Source organism: Bos grunniens, chromosome X (genome assembly GCF_055505025.1).
Source record: "Bos grunniens cultivar Pamir isolate PY7600 chromosome X, Bosgru_T2T1.0, whole genome shotgun sequence".
In the NCBI taxonomy this organism is placed as follows: domain Eukaryota; kingdom Metazoa; phylum Chordata; class Mammalia; order Artiodactyla; family Bovidae; genus Bos; species Bos grunniens.
Genome location: NC_141194.1, coordinates 10,836,027 through 10,852,235, shown reverse-complemented (window position 1 = coordinate 10,852,235; position 16,209 = coordinate 10,836,027). Strand labels below are relative to the sequence as shown.

The following is a 16,209-nucleotide window of genomic DNA, read 5'->3' as shown; positions in this document are numbered from 1 at the left end:
GCTGCAGATTGCTGGCTCCAGACCAGGACCAGATTTTGGGAGCTGCGGGGGGTGGGGGTGGGGCCGGCCTCTTGACGGCCTCTTGCGGGGCCGATTGCTCTGTGCAGACGCCACTTTCCTAGCACGCATGCGTTGAGTCCCGGGCCTTGTTCTCCAGTCTGAGGGATGATTGGTTGAGCTTCCGTGGTCCCGCCCTGAGTCCCGGGCCTTGTTCTCCAGTCTGAGGGATGATTGGTTGAGCTTCCGTGGTCCCGCCCTGGGACCGAAGCCCTCTCGGGCACCGAGGACACCGAGGATTTCCGGGTTTCGCCCTTGCTTCTCGGTGAGCGGTGTTGAGGTTTCACTAATGTCTCTTTGGCTGCACACAGGCGACCCAGTTGGTCCCAGTGGAAGCCCACCCAGCTTGGGGAGGCTCTCAGTGTGCCGGGGCCGGTAGACCCGGACGTGCTTTCGCCTTCCCCTCTGCTCCAGCCGAGCGTGGGTAGATCCCTCCGGGCCGCCGCTCCCTGCATGCTGAGTGCCAGGCTGTCACCCTTGGAAGTCTTGCAGCCGACTTTGCTTGTCGCTCCACCCCACCCACTGGAACCCGAACCCAGGCCAGAGTGGGCCCTTGTGCCAGTCCCTTCCCCTCGTCCCTTCTGCTCGCTGCACATTTGCTATTGGTCATCATAAAGCGGAAGGGCGCTAGAGCGGTATTGTGCCACTTCAGAAACTGCGACGCTCCTGACAGCATCATTTCTCACCATAGAGGAAGAGGCTGCCTGTATAGCCAGAGAGGTGTACCTGGGTTTTGACTAGAAATTTACATTTTTTCTTTAGATCTTAAGTCTAAACTCGTCTAGGTTATTGCTGCTTTGTTACCAGCTTTTGGCCTTCCCTGGTGGCTCAGAGGTTAAAGCGTTTGCCTGGAATGCCGGAGATCCTGGGTTCGATCCCTGGGTCAGGAAGACCCCCTGGAGAAGGAAAGGGCAACCCACTCCAGTAGTCTTGCCTGGAGAATCTCATGGAGGGAGGAGCCTGGTAGCTAAGTCCATGGGGTCACAGAGAGTCGGACAGGACTGAGTGACTTCACTTTATTACTAATTTCACCTGTTTATATTTTTTTCTGTGGCCACTAGAGATTTTTAAATTCTTTGTCTGGCTTACTGTTATACTGCTGTTGGACAGCACTGGCTGCAACCAAATCCAGTCTTTCTGCCTTTAAAAAAGAGATTTATTGTAGCAAAGCCTATCCGTTCATTTATATATTTGTCTGTGGCTGGTGTGTCTGACTCTTTGGGACCCCATGGACTGTAGACCACCAGGCTCTTCTGTCCATGGAATTCTCTAGGCAAGAATACTGGAGTGGGTTGCCATTTCCATCTCCAGGGGATCTTCCCAACCTAGGGATTCAACCTGGGTCTCCCGCATTGCAGGCAGATTCTTTACCGTCTGAACCACCCACTAACACAATATTTATTGTCTGTGGCTGCTGTTCCTGCTACAAGAACAGTGGAGCTGAGTAGTCCATACAGAAGCTGGATGGACTACAAAGCCGAAAGTATTTACCATCTGGCCTTTTATAGAAAAAATTTGCTGAACCTCTGTTCTAGAACAATGTCAGGTATGGTAGATACGTGTAAATCTCTTCATTTTATATATAATGAATATATATTATTCCTCTTCATTGCTGTATAATCCTCAGTTGGGCTTAGTGTGTGACATAGTTCCAAGAACTTTGTAAGGACTATCCCTTTTAATTCTCGTATTAATCCTATGATATTGCATTCTCCCTCCACCCCCAACATACTCATCATACTTCTGGGAACTGTACCTTCTAGTCCTTCCTTATCCCCAAATGACTTGACTCCTGAGTACCTGATTAGCCCACAGGAGGCACTGTGCTGCTTTTTTTTTTTTTTAAACTAGAATATTTTAAAATTATTTTCTAAACTAAAATTGAGATTAGGTTGGTTTCCCATGGAAGAAGCTGAGGGGCTTAGGCACAGTGGATACAAGCAAACCAGTCTGTGGTGCAAAGGATGATGCTCACTAGCAGAGAGGGGAGAATTTGTTGAGTAATAGTGAGCCCTGGCCAGGCGTTTGCCAGGTGTGTATCAGTGAGTAAAACAGACATCATTCTTCTGTGGTCTTGTAGGGAAAGCAGACAAGAAAAAATTATTTAGTGTGATTCAATTCAGTTCAGTCACTCAGTCATGTCTGACTCTTTGCGACCCCATGGACTGCAGCACACCAGGTTTCCTTGTCTATCACTAACTCCCAGAGCTTGATCAAACTCATGCCCATCAAATCGATGATGCCTCCTTTGTCATCCCCTTCTCCTGATTTCAGTCTCTCCCAGCATCAGGGTCTTTTCCAATGAGTCAATTCTTTGCATCAGGTGGCCAAAGTATTGGAGCTTCAGCTTCAGCATCAGTCCTTCCAATGAATATTCAGGATTGATTTCCTTTAGGGTGGACTGGTTTTATCTCCTTGCAGTCCAAAGGACTCTCAAGAATATTTTCCAGTGCCCCAGTTCAAAAGCGTCAGTTCTTCACCGCTCAGCTTTCTTTATGGTCCAACTCTCATATCCGTACATGACTACTGGAAAAATGATAGCTTTGACGAGATGGACCTTTGTTGGCAAAGTTATGTCTGTGCTTTTTAATATGCTATTTATGTTTGTCATAGCTTTTCTTCCGAGGAGCAAGTGTCTTTTAATTTCATGACTGCAGTCACCATCTGCAGCGGTTTTGGAGCCCAAGAAAATAAAATCTCTTACTGTTTCCATTGTTTCCCATCTATTTGCCATGAAGTGATGGGACCAGATGCCGTGATCTTCGTTTTTTGAATGTTGAGTTTTAAGCCAGCTTTTTCACCCTCCTCTTTAGTGTGATATGCACCATGGGGAAAAAATGTACAAATATTTGATGTTCTTAACAGGTTTCCTCCTCTGTAAGATGGTGGTAGCCCTGTACCTGTGAAGATGGAGATGAGCGTCTATAGCACACAGACTTTCTCCACGTGCAGTGCTTTCTGCTGTTAGGAGGTAAGTGCAGGAATGAATGCAGGGGACTGGGTACACAGTGACACTGAAAACATTGCAGTCTCTGGTTGGAATTTGTAGAGAAGGTTTTCAGGCGAGTTGTGCACAGCAGGTTTTTTGTTTTTTGTTTTAAACATTTCACAATTTAATGAGGCTCCCTCCAGCAGAATGTGAAGTCAGAGAGGTGGTGTGCATTCAGCCCAGGAGCAGGTCGGGAACTGCCTTTGGGTCGAGGCCCATGAGCTGGGTCGGTCCTGCTGTGGGAGAGGAGTTGTGCCTGTGTGCTCAGGGCCATGGTGATGGCTCTGGTTTAGATCACAGTCACCTGGAGAGCAGCAGCGTGCCCAGGCCTGCCCACAGAGATTCCAGTTCATTCTGTCTGGGGTGAGGCCCTGGCATTGTTTTTGTTTTGGCTGTGTAAGTTCTCCAGATGACACGGATTGGCAGGCAGGAGTGAAAACCACACATAGGCTCAGAGAGCTAGTGGAGCAAAGGCATTGAGCTGTGGGATGCAAGTGCCTGCCAGTGATTCAGTCAGATCACAAATGAGGCTGGAAAGGGGCTTTTCACTACTGGCCAGGGACCTTGGGCTCCATCCTGAGAGCAGAGGGGAACCTCTGCAGGGCCTTAAGCAAGAAAAGGAGGGGGCCTTTTGCTGAAATCTCTACTAGAAGATGATCCCTCTAACAAAATGTCATGCGTAGAGTGAAAGCAGTGAAGAACTGGAGCCGGCCAGATAGCAGGAAGTAGGGGTTTGGTTTGTGTATCCCTCCTACGTGTGCCCCTTAGCAGCGGTGTCTGTCCTTGTATTTGCCAGTTTCTTGTCTGTGTTCTGCTGGGCTGTCAGCTCCTTTATGGCAGAGAGTATCTCAATAGGTTCAGCATCTATTGTGTACGAGATACATAGCAGATATTTATTCAGTGAACTGTGTAGAACTCTAAACTGGACACACAGCCTACTTCATCTTTTTATGGCAGTTCTCAAAATTTTATATCCCAGTTGCTTACATACTATAGCCTCCTAAGGCAGTAAATTGCTTTATATCAACATGACTGTCCTACCGGGAGAACAGAAAGTTTGACATCATTGAAATGCTGCAGAAAATATGGAAGAGAGGTGCACAGTTCTTGAGGTACTAGCCTACTGTGTTCCCTGTTTGCCTGGAAAAGTAATAAAGCCACTTTCTCCTCCAAAAAAATATATACATGGCAGTGTCTTGAAAAATTAAAAATAGAATGCCTATATGATCCAGCAACCCCACTTTTGGGTATATACCCGACAGAATTGAAAGCAGAAAGATATTTATGCATTCATGTTCATGGCAGCATTCTTGACAAGAGCCCAAAGATGGAAGCAATTCAAGTGTCCGTCGGCAGATGGATGTATAACACAATGTGGTCTACCCACCCAGTGGAATATTATCTAGCCTTGAAAGGAGGGAAATTCTGACAGACACTCCGATGTGGATGAACCTTGAGAGCATTATGCTGTGCGAAATAAGCCTGACACAGAAAAGCAGATACTGTATGATTCCACTTATATGAGGTATCTAAAGTAGTCGAACTCAGACAGTAGAATGATGGTTACTAGGGAGTGCAGGGTAGAAAAGAAGTGGAGAGCTGTTGAATAGGTGCAGTTTGTTTTGCAAGACAACTAGCATTCCAAAAGCTGGTTGCACAATAGTGTCAGTGTACTTAATGAACCATCCATGTCAAAATGGTTAAGATGATAAATTATATGTGCATTTTTACCACAATTAAAATTTTTTAAATGTAGAGGAACAGTAAATAAAAGGGTTATGAAATGAAGAGCAGAGTGCTTATATATATGAAACCTTTAAGTTCTGTAGATTTCCATGAGTAAAGAAAGTTTCAACAAACAATGCTTCCATCTCCCTGAAGCCCTGAAGCTACTATTAACTTGCCTTCAGAATCTCCTTAAAGCTCTGACCTTTCATTGAGAAATTCCACCTGAGTTAAAGATTGCCTAACCTCCTTGGGGGAACTCTAGACCAGTGTCTTATTAACCCCCTTGCTGACATCCAGCCCAGTTCAATCCTGCTTTCTCAGGTAACGATATGTACAGAATGAGTGTAGAACGTGAGGAGACTGAGTCCTTGCTAGGAAACGTTCCCACACATGGGGGAGGGTTCAAGTGCCCTGAGCTCCTTGTGACCGGACCGTCGTGACTCCCTTGCTTGACTTCCTCCAGGTCCCGAGATCTCAAGCGGACAGTGCTGAGAGCAGAAGTCAGCAAGTGAGGATGTGTATTTTTAATTTTTCTGTGCTGTCTTGCCTGCTGTTTGTTGACTGGGCCTTTGATTATTAGGAAGACCCTTTCTACTGTTGCAGTGGATTTCAATGAAATAATGACATTTACAGCAACATGGATGGACCTAGAGATTATCATACTAAGTGAATAAGTTAGAAAGAGAAATGCAAATACTATATGATATCACTTATCTATGGAATCTAAAATATGACAGTGACATAAATGAACCTATCTATGAAACAGAAACAGACTCACAGACATAGAGAACAGACTGGGGTTGCCAGGAGGACAGGGTGAGGGCGGGAAGGATTGGGAGCTTGGGATTAGCAGATGCAAACTGCTATATACAAATGGATAAACAACAAGGTCTTACTGTAGAGCGCAGGGAACTATATTCAACATCCTGTGATAAGCCATCATGGAAAAGAATATGAAAAAGAATATTCATGTATAACTGAATCACTTTGTTATACAGCAGAAATTAACACATTGTAAATCAACTACAATAAAATTTTAAAAGGAGCAATATATAAGTAAATGGGTAGGATTGTGTTCCAATAAAACTTTATGTACAAAAAAATTAATCAATACATAGATCTTCATTCTGATCATTCAGAAAAAGAAATGGAAAAACAAGGATCTTGAAGTACCAGTTCTCGATAATTAGACAATACCACTTACAATCCAGAATCAGTGGCCCATTGACTTCTTGTTAACTGACTTTAAAAAAGAATAATAAATAAAAAAGACCACCAGGTGGTAAAAATACAAGACCCAGAACCTTGATCATGTGCACTATGCAATGGGGAAAACCAGTAGGAACCTCAGAGTTGTAGCTGTGGGTGATCACCTGTTCCTATTTGGGGATCAGGTTTGAGGGGAGACGGAACTGTTTGCAATGCAGCAGTGGGCTTCTGAGGAAGGTAAGAGCCGATATGAATGCAGTCACAGGTGAGGTGAGGCTTCCCTTCTGGTGTCCTGATTCCAAGGGGCAGTAGGACTGGGATGATCCATGAACCATGGCATTTTTCAGTAAGCAAGTCTCTGGAACATATAGGGTTTATTGTGAAATTGTAATAGACCCATAACTTTTCTGGTTAGGAAATCAGTGCATGTGTATACATCAATAGAAAATATAAAAAAAGAGTAAAAGAACAAACAAAATCACTTAAGATCTTGCCATTCAGAAAGTAACACTGTCAGGAAATTTTTGTATCTATTTTCAGTCTTTTCTCTTCACACGTGATTTGTAAATAAAGTTTGGATCAGACTTTAGATCCCACAAGCTGTGCAGCATGACCAGAAAAAAATAGTAAAGATAGTAATAAATGGACTTTAGATGTTGTTTTTATTTTTATTAATTTTTAGCTTTTTTCTTTTTTTTGGTCACACTGCACAGCTTATGGGATCTTGGTCCCCTGAACAGGGACTGAACCCAGGCCCTCAGCAGAGAGACTACTGAGTCCTAACCACTGGACTGCAAAGGCATTCCCTCGATGTTGTTTTTAAATAACAGCTTTGTTCAGATACACTATTTATACCATAAGCTCACCTAGTTTAAGTATACAGTTTAGGGGGTTTTTTTAAATCATATTCACAGCTGTGCAGTGGTTACCACAGTCAATTTGAGAGAAGACTATGTACCTCCCCCAAGAAAAGCTGTGTACACATTAATAGCCACCGCCTCTTCATTCCACCCCACTGGTTCCCCAATTCCCTCCATCCCAGCCCTCATCCACCATGAATTTACATTCTGTCTCTAGATTTGTGTATTCTGGACATCTCATGTAAATGAAATCATACAATATGTGGTCTTCTGTGTCTTCAATTTAGCATAAAGCTTTGAAGGCTCATCCATGTTGTCTGTATCAGAATTTCATTTTATTGACAACATCCCATTGTATGGATATATTAGGGTTTGTTTCTCGATTCCTCAGTTGATAGACATTTGGATTGTTTCCACTTTTTGTCTGTTATGAGCCATGCTGCTATGAATGTTCGTGTGCAAGCCTAAGCATTTGGAACCTCATCGTTTCTTCTAAGTTTGCAGAAAATTCTTACAAAAACAGCCTCCACATCTCTCATTTCCTTAAAGTAAATTTTTAGAAATAGAATTGCTGACTAAAAGGACCTTAAGCTTTACAGCACTTGTCAGGTGGTGTCTAGGAAGACTGCATTAACTATCTCTATAATCACTTCAGTGTGGTGAACCTGTGTGTCTTTGGTGATTGTTATTTAGTATCACGTGCTGTAAAACAAGAGTCCATGGAGTCTGGAAAAGATGATATCCCTGCCATCAAAATGCTTATGTTCACATTTAGACCAAACAGGCAGATACCGATCCAAGGGTGTTTTGTAGGCAAGGTTGTGTGCATTAGGTGGAGAGACAAAGAGATGGGTTAGATAAAGTGAACTTTTGCCTCCTCGGGATGAGGTTCACACAGACATAACCAGCTTTTTACACCTACAAGTGGTGGTGGGAGGGCGGAGAAAGGAAATGGAACGAAACTCTGGCCTAGGGACCCGTTAGTCCAAAGTCCCAAACCCTCTGGATTGCAGAGTCAGAACCTTGACCCCGATGTTCAGAAGATGTAGACGTCAGCACCGTGTGGCCTGTTGACTGTTGGGGCCCATCTGACCTGTGTCCAGCTGCCTCCCAACCTGTGGTGTTTCATCATTCTGTAGATTCCTTGGGACTTCTGAACAGCATCTGATTTTGGCTCTGTTTTTCATGCTTTTATATTCAGAAAAGTCCTACTTCAAGACTATAAAATCAGGGAAATCCCTGGCAGTCCAGCAGTTAGAACTCCATGCTTCAACTCTAGGGAACCTGGGTTCAGCCCCTGATCAGAGAACTAAGATCCCACAAGCCATAGTCAGTTCAGTCGCTCAGTCATGTCCAACTCTTTGCGACCCCATGGACTGCAGCATGCCAGTACTCCCTGTCCATGACCACCTCCTGGAGTTTACTCAAACTCATGTCCATTGAGTCAGTGATGCCATCCAACCATCTCATCCTCTGCTGTCCTCTTCTCCTCCCGCCTTCAACCTTTCCCAGCATCAGAGTTTTTTCCAGTGAGTCAATTCTTCACATCAGGTGGCCAAAGTATTGGAGTTTCAGCTTCAGCATCAGTCCTTCCAATGAATATTCAGGACTGATTTCCTTTATGATGGACTGGTTGGATCTCCTTGCAGTCCAAGGGACTCCCAAGAGTCTTCTCCAACACCACAGTTCAAAAGCATCATTCTTTGGTGCTCAGCTTTGTTTATATTCCAGTTCTCACATCCATACATGACTACTGGAAAACCATAGCCTTGACCAGATGGACATTTGTTGGCAAAGTAATGTCTCTGCTTTTTAATATGCTGTCTAGGTTGTTCATAACTTTTCTTCCAAGGAGCAAGTGTCTTTTAATTTCATGACTGCAGTCACCATCTGCAGTGATTTTGGAACCCCCAAAAATAAAAGTCTGCCACTGTTTCCCCTTCTGTTTGCCATGAAGTGATGGGACCAGATGCCATGATCTTGGTTTTCTGAATGTTGAGTTTTAAGCCAACTTTTTCGACTCTCCTCTTTCACTTTCATAAAGAGGCTCTTGAGTTCTTCTTCGCTTTCTGCCATAAGGGTGGTGTCATCTGCATATTTGAGGTTATTGATATTTCTCCCAGCAATCTTGATTCCAGCTTGTTCTTCCTCCAGCCCAGCGTTTCTCATGATGTGCTCTGCATATAAGTTAAATAAGCAGGGTGACAATATACAGCCTTGACGTACTCTTTTCCTGATTTGGAACCTGTGTTGTTCCATGTCCAGTTCTATATGTTGCTTCTTGACCTGCATACAGATTTCTCAGGAGGCAGGTCGGGTGGTCTGGTATTACCATCTTTTTAAGAATTTAGGTTCAGCCCCTGATGGGAGAACTAAGATCCCACAAGCCACAGTACAGCCAATAAAAGCTATATATTAAAAAAAAAGTAAAACTATAAAATCAGCAAGGACTTCAGTTTAAATAGCTGAACACAGGGGGAAATAGTCTGGCCTCCTCAGCCTTTCCCCATGGACGCTGACACTGGCATGTTTTCATTCCCAACATAACCACCAAATTCCACACAAAGGAGTTGACTAATCTTGATCTGGAAAGGGCATTCATTTGTAAAAGTAGAGATGAGAAAGTTACAACAGCTCTTTCAGCAAGCCTCCTTTAAGCGATTGTTAATGCAGAGGCTATTTACAGAGCCGCTGATTTTGTTGTTGTTGTTGTTGTTGTTTTAACTACTGAGACTCAGACTTTTGAGACTGAATCATACTGCAATGCAGATTGCATTTTCTAACATGTCACACCCACTTTTATTACCTAACTCTTTCTCTGCCTGGCTCAGATGGTAAATAATCCGCCTGCAATGCGGAATACCTGAGTTCTATCCCTGGCTTGGGAAGATCCCCTGGAGAAGGGAAAGGCTACCCACTTCAGTATTCTGGCCTGAAGAATTCCATGGACTGTATAATCTCTGGGGTCACAAAGAGTCAGACAAGACTGAGCGACTTTCTTCTTCTTTTTCTCTACCTAGGTAACTGGCAGAGAGCACAGTGCATGTATGACGGACCTGCGCCCGGCAAACACAAGCTTGAGAACATGGAAAGCCCTTTTTTCTTGGCAGCTCTAACCATGTCTGACAAGAACCAGATAGCGGCCAGAGTTTCCCTTATCAAGCAGCTGATGTCTCAAAGGAGTTTTGAGGAACTCGGCCATCACCTCACTGTGCTGGAAACTCTGCATGTGACTCCAGAGCACCTTCAGGAGACAGGGGTGGTCAGGGCGGTGTACAGAGTCCTCAAAAACTGCCCCACGGGGGCTTTGAAGCAGAAAGCCAAGCGTTTGCTGTCAGAATGGAAAGTGCTGTATAAGGATACTCTCTGCAAGCCAGAGGGCAGCCCTAAACGATTTCCTCTGGGTGGAAGTCAAGAAGAAAATCGAGGACTTCCTCCTGACCCACATCAGGAGGAGGTACGGGGTGGCTCCAGGTATAATTCTCTGTTCACATCTCAAGATGTGGCGGGAGCTGTTGAAACAATCGTGCCGGAAGACAGCTGCGGCAGTGTGGAGCCTAAGGCAGTCCCTCTCAGTGCCCGGGACCCTCAATCCACCGACCTGGCAGCAAATGGGCAGCAGGACCGCATAGTGCCAGTGAGAGCCAGATGCACAGAGCTGCTGTACGAAGCTCTAACTGCTTCCTCCCCAGGCCAGCCCAGAGCCCACGTGTGGCCCAACTTGGCACAAGAAATCGAAGCGCACGTTTTTGCCCTTCACCCCAAGAACCTCCAAAAATACAAAACATGCATCCGCAGCAAAGTGGCCAATCTAAAAAAGCCCCACAATTCTCACTTACAGCAGAACTTGCTCTCTGGGACCATGTCTCCAAGAGAATTTGCCGAAATGACCGCCATGGAGATGGCCAGCCAGGAACTGAAGCAGTTGAGAGCCTCCTACATGAAATCTGCCTTACGGGAACATTACCTGCCCCAAGTGGTGGAGGGCACGCCGACAAGGAAAATAAAATGCGAGCGCTGTGAGAAATTCAACTGCCAGGTCACTGTCATCCCCAAAGGGACACTCTTCCTTCCAAGTTGGATGAGGAATCCAGGCCCAGATGAAGAAATGATGACCTATGTCATCTGCAATGAATGTGGGGAGCAGTGGTATCATAGCAAGTGGGTGTGCTTGTGATTATAAATAAATCTTCTTTTAACAGCAGATAACTGAAGTGCTGTCTTTTATTTGTACCACCTTTTTATGCTTGTCTTTTAAATCTTATACATACTATTCTTTTTCTTAATTGAGGTATAGTTAATTTATAATGTTTTACTAGTCTCAAGTGTATAGCAAAGTGATTCAGTTCAGTTCAGTCATTCAGTGGTGTCTGACTCTTTGTGACCCCATCAACTGCAGCATGCCAGGCTTCCCTGTCCATCACCAACTCCCGGAATTTACTCAAACTCATGTCCATTGAGTCAGTGATGCCATCCAACCATCTCATCCTCTGTTGTCCCCTTCTCCTCATGCCTTCAGTCTTTCCCAGCATCAGGGTCTTTTCAAATGAGTCAGCTCTTCACATCAGGTGGCCAAAGTATTGGAGTTTCACCTTCAACTTCAGTCCTTCCAATGAACACTCAAGACTGATCACCTTTAGGATGGACTGGTTGGATCTCCTTGCAATCCAAGGGACTCTCAAGAGTCTTCTCCAACACCACAGTTCAAAAGCATCAATTCTTCGACACTCAGCTTTCTTTATAGTCCAACTCTCACATCCATACATGACCACTGGAAAAACCATACCCTTGACTAGACGGACCTTTTTTGGCAAAGTAATGTATCTGCTTTTGAATATGCTGTCTAGGTTGGTCATAACTTTCCTTCCAAGGAGTAAGCATCTTTTAATTTTATGGCTTCAGTCACCATCTGCAGTGATTTTGGAGCTCCCCAAAATAAAATCTGCCACTGTTTCCACTGTTGCCCCATCTATTTGCCATGAAGTGACGGGACTGGATGCCATGACCTTAGTTTTCTGAATGTTGAGTTTTAAGCCAACTTTTTCACTCTCCTCTTTCACTTTCATCAAGAGGCTCTTTAGTTCTTTGCTTTCTACCATAAGGGTGGTGTCATCTGCATATCTGAGGTTATTGATATTTCTTCCGGCAATCTTGATTCCAGCTTGTGCTCCATCTAGCCCAGCATTTCTCATGATGTACACTGCATATAAGTTAAATAAGCAGGGTGACAATATACAGCCTTGATGTACTCCTTTTCCTGTTTGGAACCAGTCTGTTCCAAGTCCAGTTCTAACTGTTGCTTCCTGATCTGCATACAGATTTCTCAAGAGGCAGATCAGGTGGTCTGGTATTCCCCTCTCTTTCAGAATTTTCCAGAGTTTATTGTAATCTACACAGTCAAAGGTTTTGGCATAGTCAATAAAGCAGAAATAGATGTTTTCCTGGAACTCTCTTGCTTTATCCATGATCCAGCGGATGTTGGCAATCTGATCTCTGGTTCCTCTGCCTTTTCTAAAACCAGCTTGAACGTCAGGAAGTTCACAGTTCACGTTTTGTTGAAGCCTGGCTTGGAGAATTTTGAGCATTACTTTGCTAGCATGTGAGATGAGTGCAATTGTGTGGTAGTTTGAGCATTCTTTGTGCTTTGTGGGGGGTAGTTTGACTACCCACCACCCTGGGACAATTACATCTGGATCTGTGGAATGCCTGGAGGAGGAAATGGCAACCCACCCCAGTATTCTCACCAGGAGAATCCCATGGACAGAGGAGCCCTGGCGGGCTACAGTCTGTGGGGTCACAAAGAGTCAGACATGACTGAGCGACTAACACTTTGACTTTTTACTATGGGGATGCAGCCCAGCATCAACATTTCTGTTTTCTTTCCTCAAGTTACTTGAAGTTGCAATCAGAGTTCCAAAGGCTTGCACTTGATCCTTTTGTCACCTTTAAGAAAAGTGTTATTTTGTAGACTTCACTGTTGAGGAAATGTCCACAGAGGTCCTGTGGCTCACCTCGGCAACACAAATGTAAATACTCACACTTGAACTGTGGCTAGATTTTCTTCCTTCCAGTTCCCTGTCTGAGACGGCTTCCATACTGACTCCTGAGAAATACAGCCCTGGAGATGTGGAACTAAAAGAATAGTGTCTTCAAGCTCCCACATCGGCGGATGAGAGCTTTGTTGTTTTCCATTCTCTTTTCTCTTTCCACTTTACAGGTCTCCCTGGAGCCCTGAAAGTTCCCCTATTAATTCCAGGTAGAATTTTGTTTCCAGCCCTCTTGCTCAGTCATAGGAGTCACACATTGTTTTTCCTCCACACAATTTCTCCAGAGTACATAAACTCTTTAGGACATTTGGTTATTGATGTTAGGGAGTCTTCATGTTCTCAAAGGCATGTGTTTAGATCTGTAGGGGAGTAAAAAAAAAAAAAAAAAACCTAGATTCTGTAGCTGGGACCCTGCAAATTAGAACTGCGGAAAGACAGACAAAGGAACCAGAGAGAAGTCAAGTTTATTTACACGTGCACCACCTATACCTGTAGGAGAAACTCAGTGATGAGTAACTCAAAGGGATGGTTAGAACTTGGGCTTAGACAGCATTTTCCATTTGTAGAGAAGGACCAAGAAAGTGAAGTCACTCAGTCGTGTCCCACTCTTTGCGACCCCATGGACTGTAGCCTGCCAGGCTCCTCCATTGTCCATGGGATTTTCCAGGCAAGAGTACTGGAGTGAGTTGCCATTTCCTTCTCCAGGGGATCTTCCCGGCCCAAGGATCGAACCCCGGTCTCCAACATTGTAGGCAGACGCTTTACCATCTGAGCCATGAGAGCAGAGACAACAAATTTCAGTGAAATTCCACCTAATACCAAGGAAAATGGCTGTAGGCTTTTAGGGGCAGCAGGCTGTGGGAAGATCCTTTAGCTGGGGAAATGATGGACGATATGGGTCGTGTAGTATGGTTTGTGTAGACTCCTCTCTGTTCCATGCTGCCTCCAGTGATCGGGTGCTTCTCCCCGGTAGGGAATTCACAAGGGGGATTTGGGGTCTGCTTTCAGGCAGTTGGGGTAGGGCGGAGTGCTCAGCCGTGTTTCCATTTTTTGTGTGCTTTCAGTTCCAATGATCTTTCTGCCCTTGTATTTTGAGGGTGGCATGCTCCAAACCCCTTTAGGTCCGAAGTTCGATTCTGCTTTTGTAAAAACTGGCATCAACCTCTCAGAGGAAGTCTGTTACCTCGGTCTTTGACTCTCCCAATGTTTGTCTCCTTAAGGAAAAGGGAATCACTTCCGTGAAGTTTTTGTAAACAGTGTCGAACCAACCTATATAATGTTGAAATATAACAGTCCTTCTGTGTGATTACAGCTGATTTTTTTTAATTTCATAGAATTTTACTATATATTGTTTTCACTATAGTGTGTAAGTTACCTCCAAACCCACACATTTTCACCAGATCTTCTTTCTTTACTCTTCTAAGACCCTTTGGCAGAGCTCTGAAGTCTTCATGGACTATACAGTTTACCTGCCTCATGACAGAATTCCCCCAAATGTGCAGAACACACAAAGCAAATATATTTGTGTTTTCAAGTGGTTTTAAAGAAAGCAGCTTGAGGCTCTCTGGGAGGAATTCTGTTTTGCTATCTTTCTCCCAGAGGCTTCCGAGCACTGCCTATTGTGATGTAACAGTCTTTTAAAGAACTCTGCACAGCCAACTAGAACTTCAAGGTTCACCAAGTGTGGTTTCATGTGACTTGCTTGGAGTGGTCTTCAAAACTATTCAGTGGTTAGAAACGAGCACAGCATGTGAAACCCGCATGTGATCCATTCACATCAGAGTTTGTCTTTTGGTTGGGGGCTTTTGGGTGTGTTTTAGGGAGTAGGATTTTGTTTGTTTTTTATTTTGGTGCTTTTTATTTGTACCAGAATTTTGCAAACTGAATGTGCAAATGAATGGAAGCACTTGAAATGGAAATTCCTTTATTCTCCAAGATCTAAAAATCTGAGTTGTCTTCCTTATTTTGTATCAACTTTGTCAGTGAGTTGTAACTATAGATAGAAAAATCGTAATCTGTTTTTTTTTTTTTTCCTTTTCTTTTAGTCAGTGAGAGAGCATTACATTTTCCAAGTTGATCGCCTTCCCTGTTGACTCAGACGGTAAAGAATCTGCCTGCAATGTGGGAGACCCAGGTTTGATCCCTGGGTCAGGAAGATCCCCTGGAGAAGGGAATGGCAACCCACTCCAGGATTCTTGCCTGGAGAATCCCATGGATAGAGGGATAGAGGAGCCTAGCAGGCTACAGTCCATGGGGTCACAAAGAGTTGGACACAAGGGAGCAACTGACATATGTATATGTATGCATGTCTTCTTCATTTTTTATCACCTTTGTCAGTGAGTGTTGCAACTATAGATAGGAAAATAGTAACTGGTTTTTGTTTTCTTTTAGTCAATGAGAGAGCATTACATTTTCCAAGTATAGATAAGAGTTCTTTTACATCCTATGCTTATCTCTTGAAAAGAAAGGGGTTTTCTTTTAAAGTGCTCATGGGGTAAAGGAGCTCTCATTTCCATTAAAATCATTTTTACAAGGACAGCAAGTCCAAAGGCCCCAGGATGGGAGGGTGTCTGACACAGACAGGGCGCAGGCAGAGTCCGTCAGAGCTGAGGCACAGTAGGAGGAAGGGGATGAAGGATCGAGGAGACGCCAGGCTCATGAGGGGATGAAGGATCCAGGAGATGCCAGGCTCATGATGCCAAGCTCATGAGACTACCCTGAGGAGTCATGATGAGGATTATGGAATTTTTGCCAAGCTTGATAGGAAGCTATGGTAGCTGAGGGTGGGTAGTAATGCAATTTGAATGACCTCAGGAAGCATCTCTCTGGCTGCTGTGTGAAGGCAGATGAGGAGGGAAGCAAGGACAGAGGCAGGGGCCCCAGTGTCATTTAACTGGTTTCTAGCAAGAGTGCACAAAGACTGCACTCCTTGCATCCTTATAGTTGATGGAGTCCTCGGTGATAGGACTGAGGACACGCTACCTCATCTGACACTTTGGCATAGTGAATATTTTAAGCTGAAGGAATCTGAGAAATGGCAGGTGCAGGAAAGTCTGTTGCTTTTTGCCTGTAGAAAAATTTAATCAGTAAAGTGAAAAAATGCAGAAGCAAAGGAGACACAATGATAATAGTTTCAGTTCAGTTCAGTTGCTCAGTCATATCCAGCTCTCTGTGACCCCATGAACTACAGCACACCAAGCTTCCCTGTCCATCACCAATTCCCGGAGCTTGCTCAAACTCATGTCCATCGAGTTGGTGATGCTATCCAACCATAATAATAATAGTTTAGTCATTAGGAAATGTCAAGGACCTTTAGTTC

At 44.3% G+C, this 16,209-nt stretch overlaps 1 pseudogene across 2 annotated transcripts; it reads left to right on the top strand.

The window, feature by feature from the left end:
- Positions 1-209: 209 nt before the first annotated feature.
- On the top strand, positions 210-11,047 carry LOC147339769 (transcription elongation factor A N-terminal and central domain-containing protein pseudogene; annotated as a pseudogene). 2 transcript variants are annotated; one of them, XR_015158468.1, is made up of 3 exons: positions 210-322; positions 2,923-3,028; positions 9,864-11,047. The product of XR_015158468.1 is annotated as a transcription elongation factor A N-terminal and central domain-containing protein pseudogene, transcript variant X1 (transcript). The 2 variants fall into 2 exon arrangements; XR_015158469.1 differs by having other exon boundaries at positions 312-1,603.
- The last annotated feature ends 5,162 nt before the right edge of the window (positions 11,048-16,209 follow it).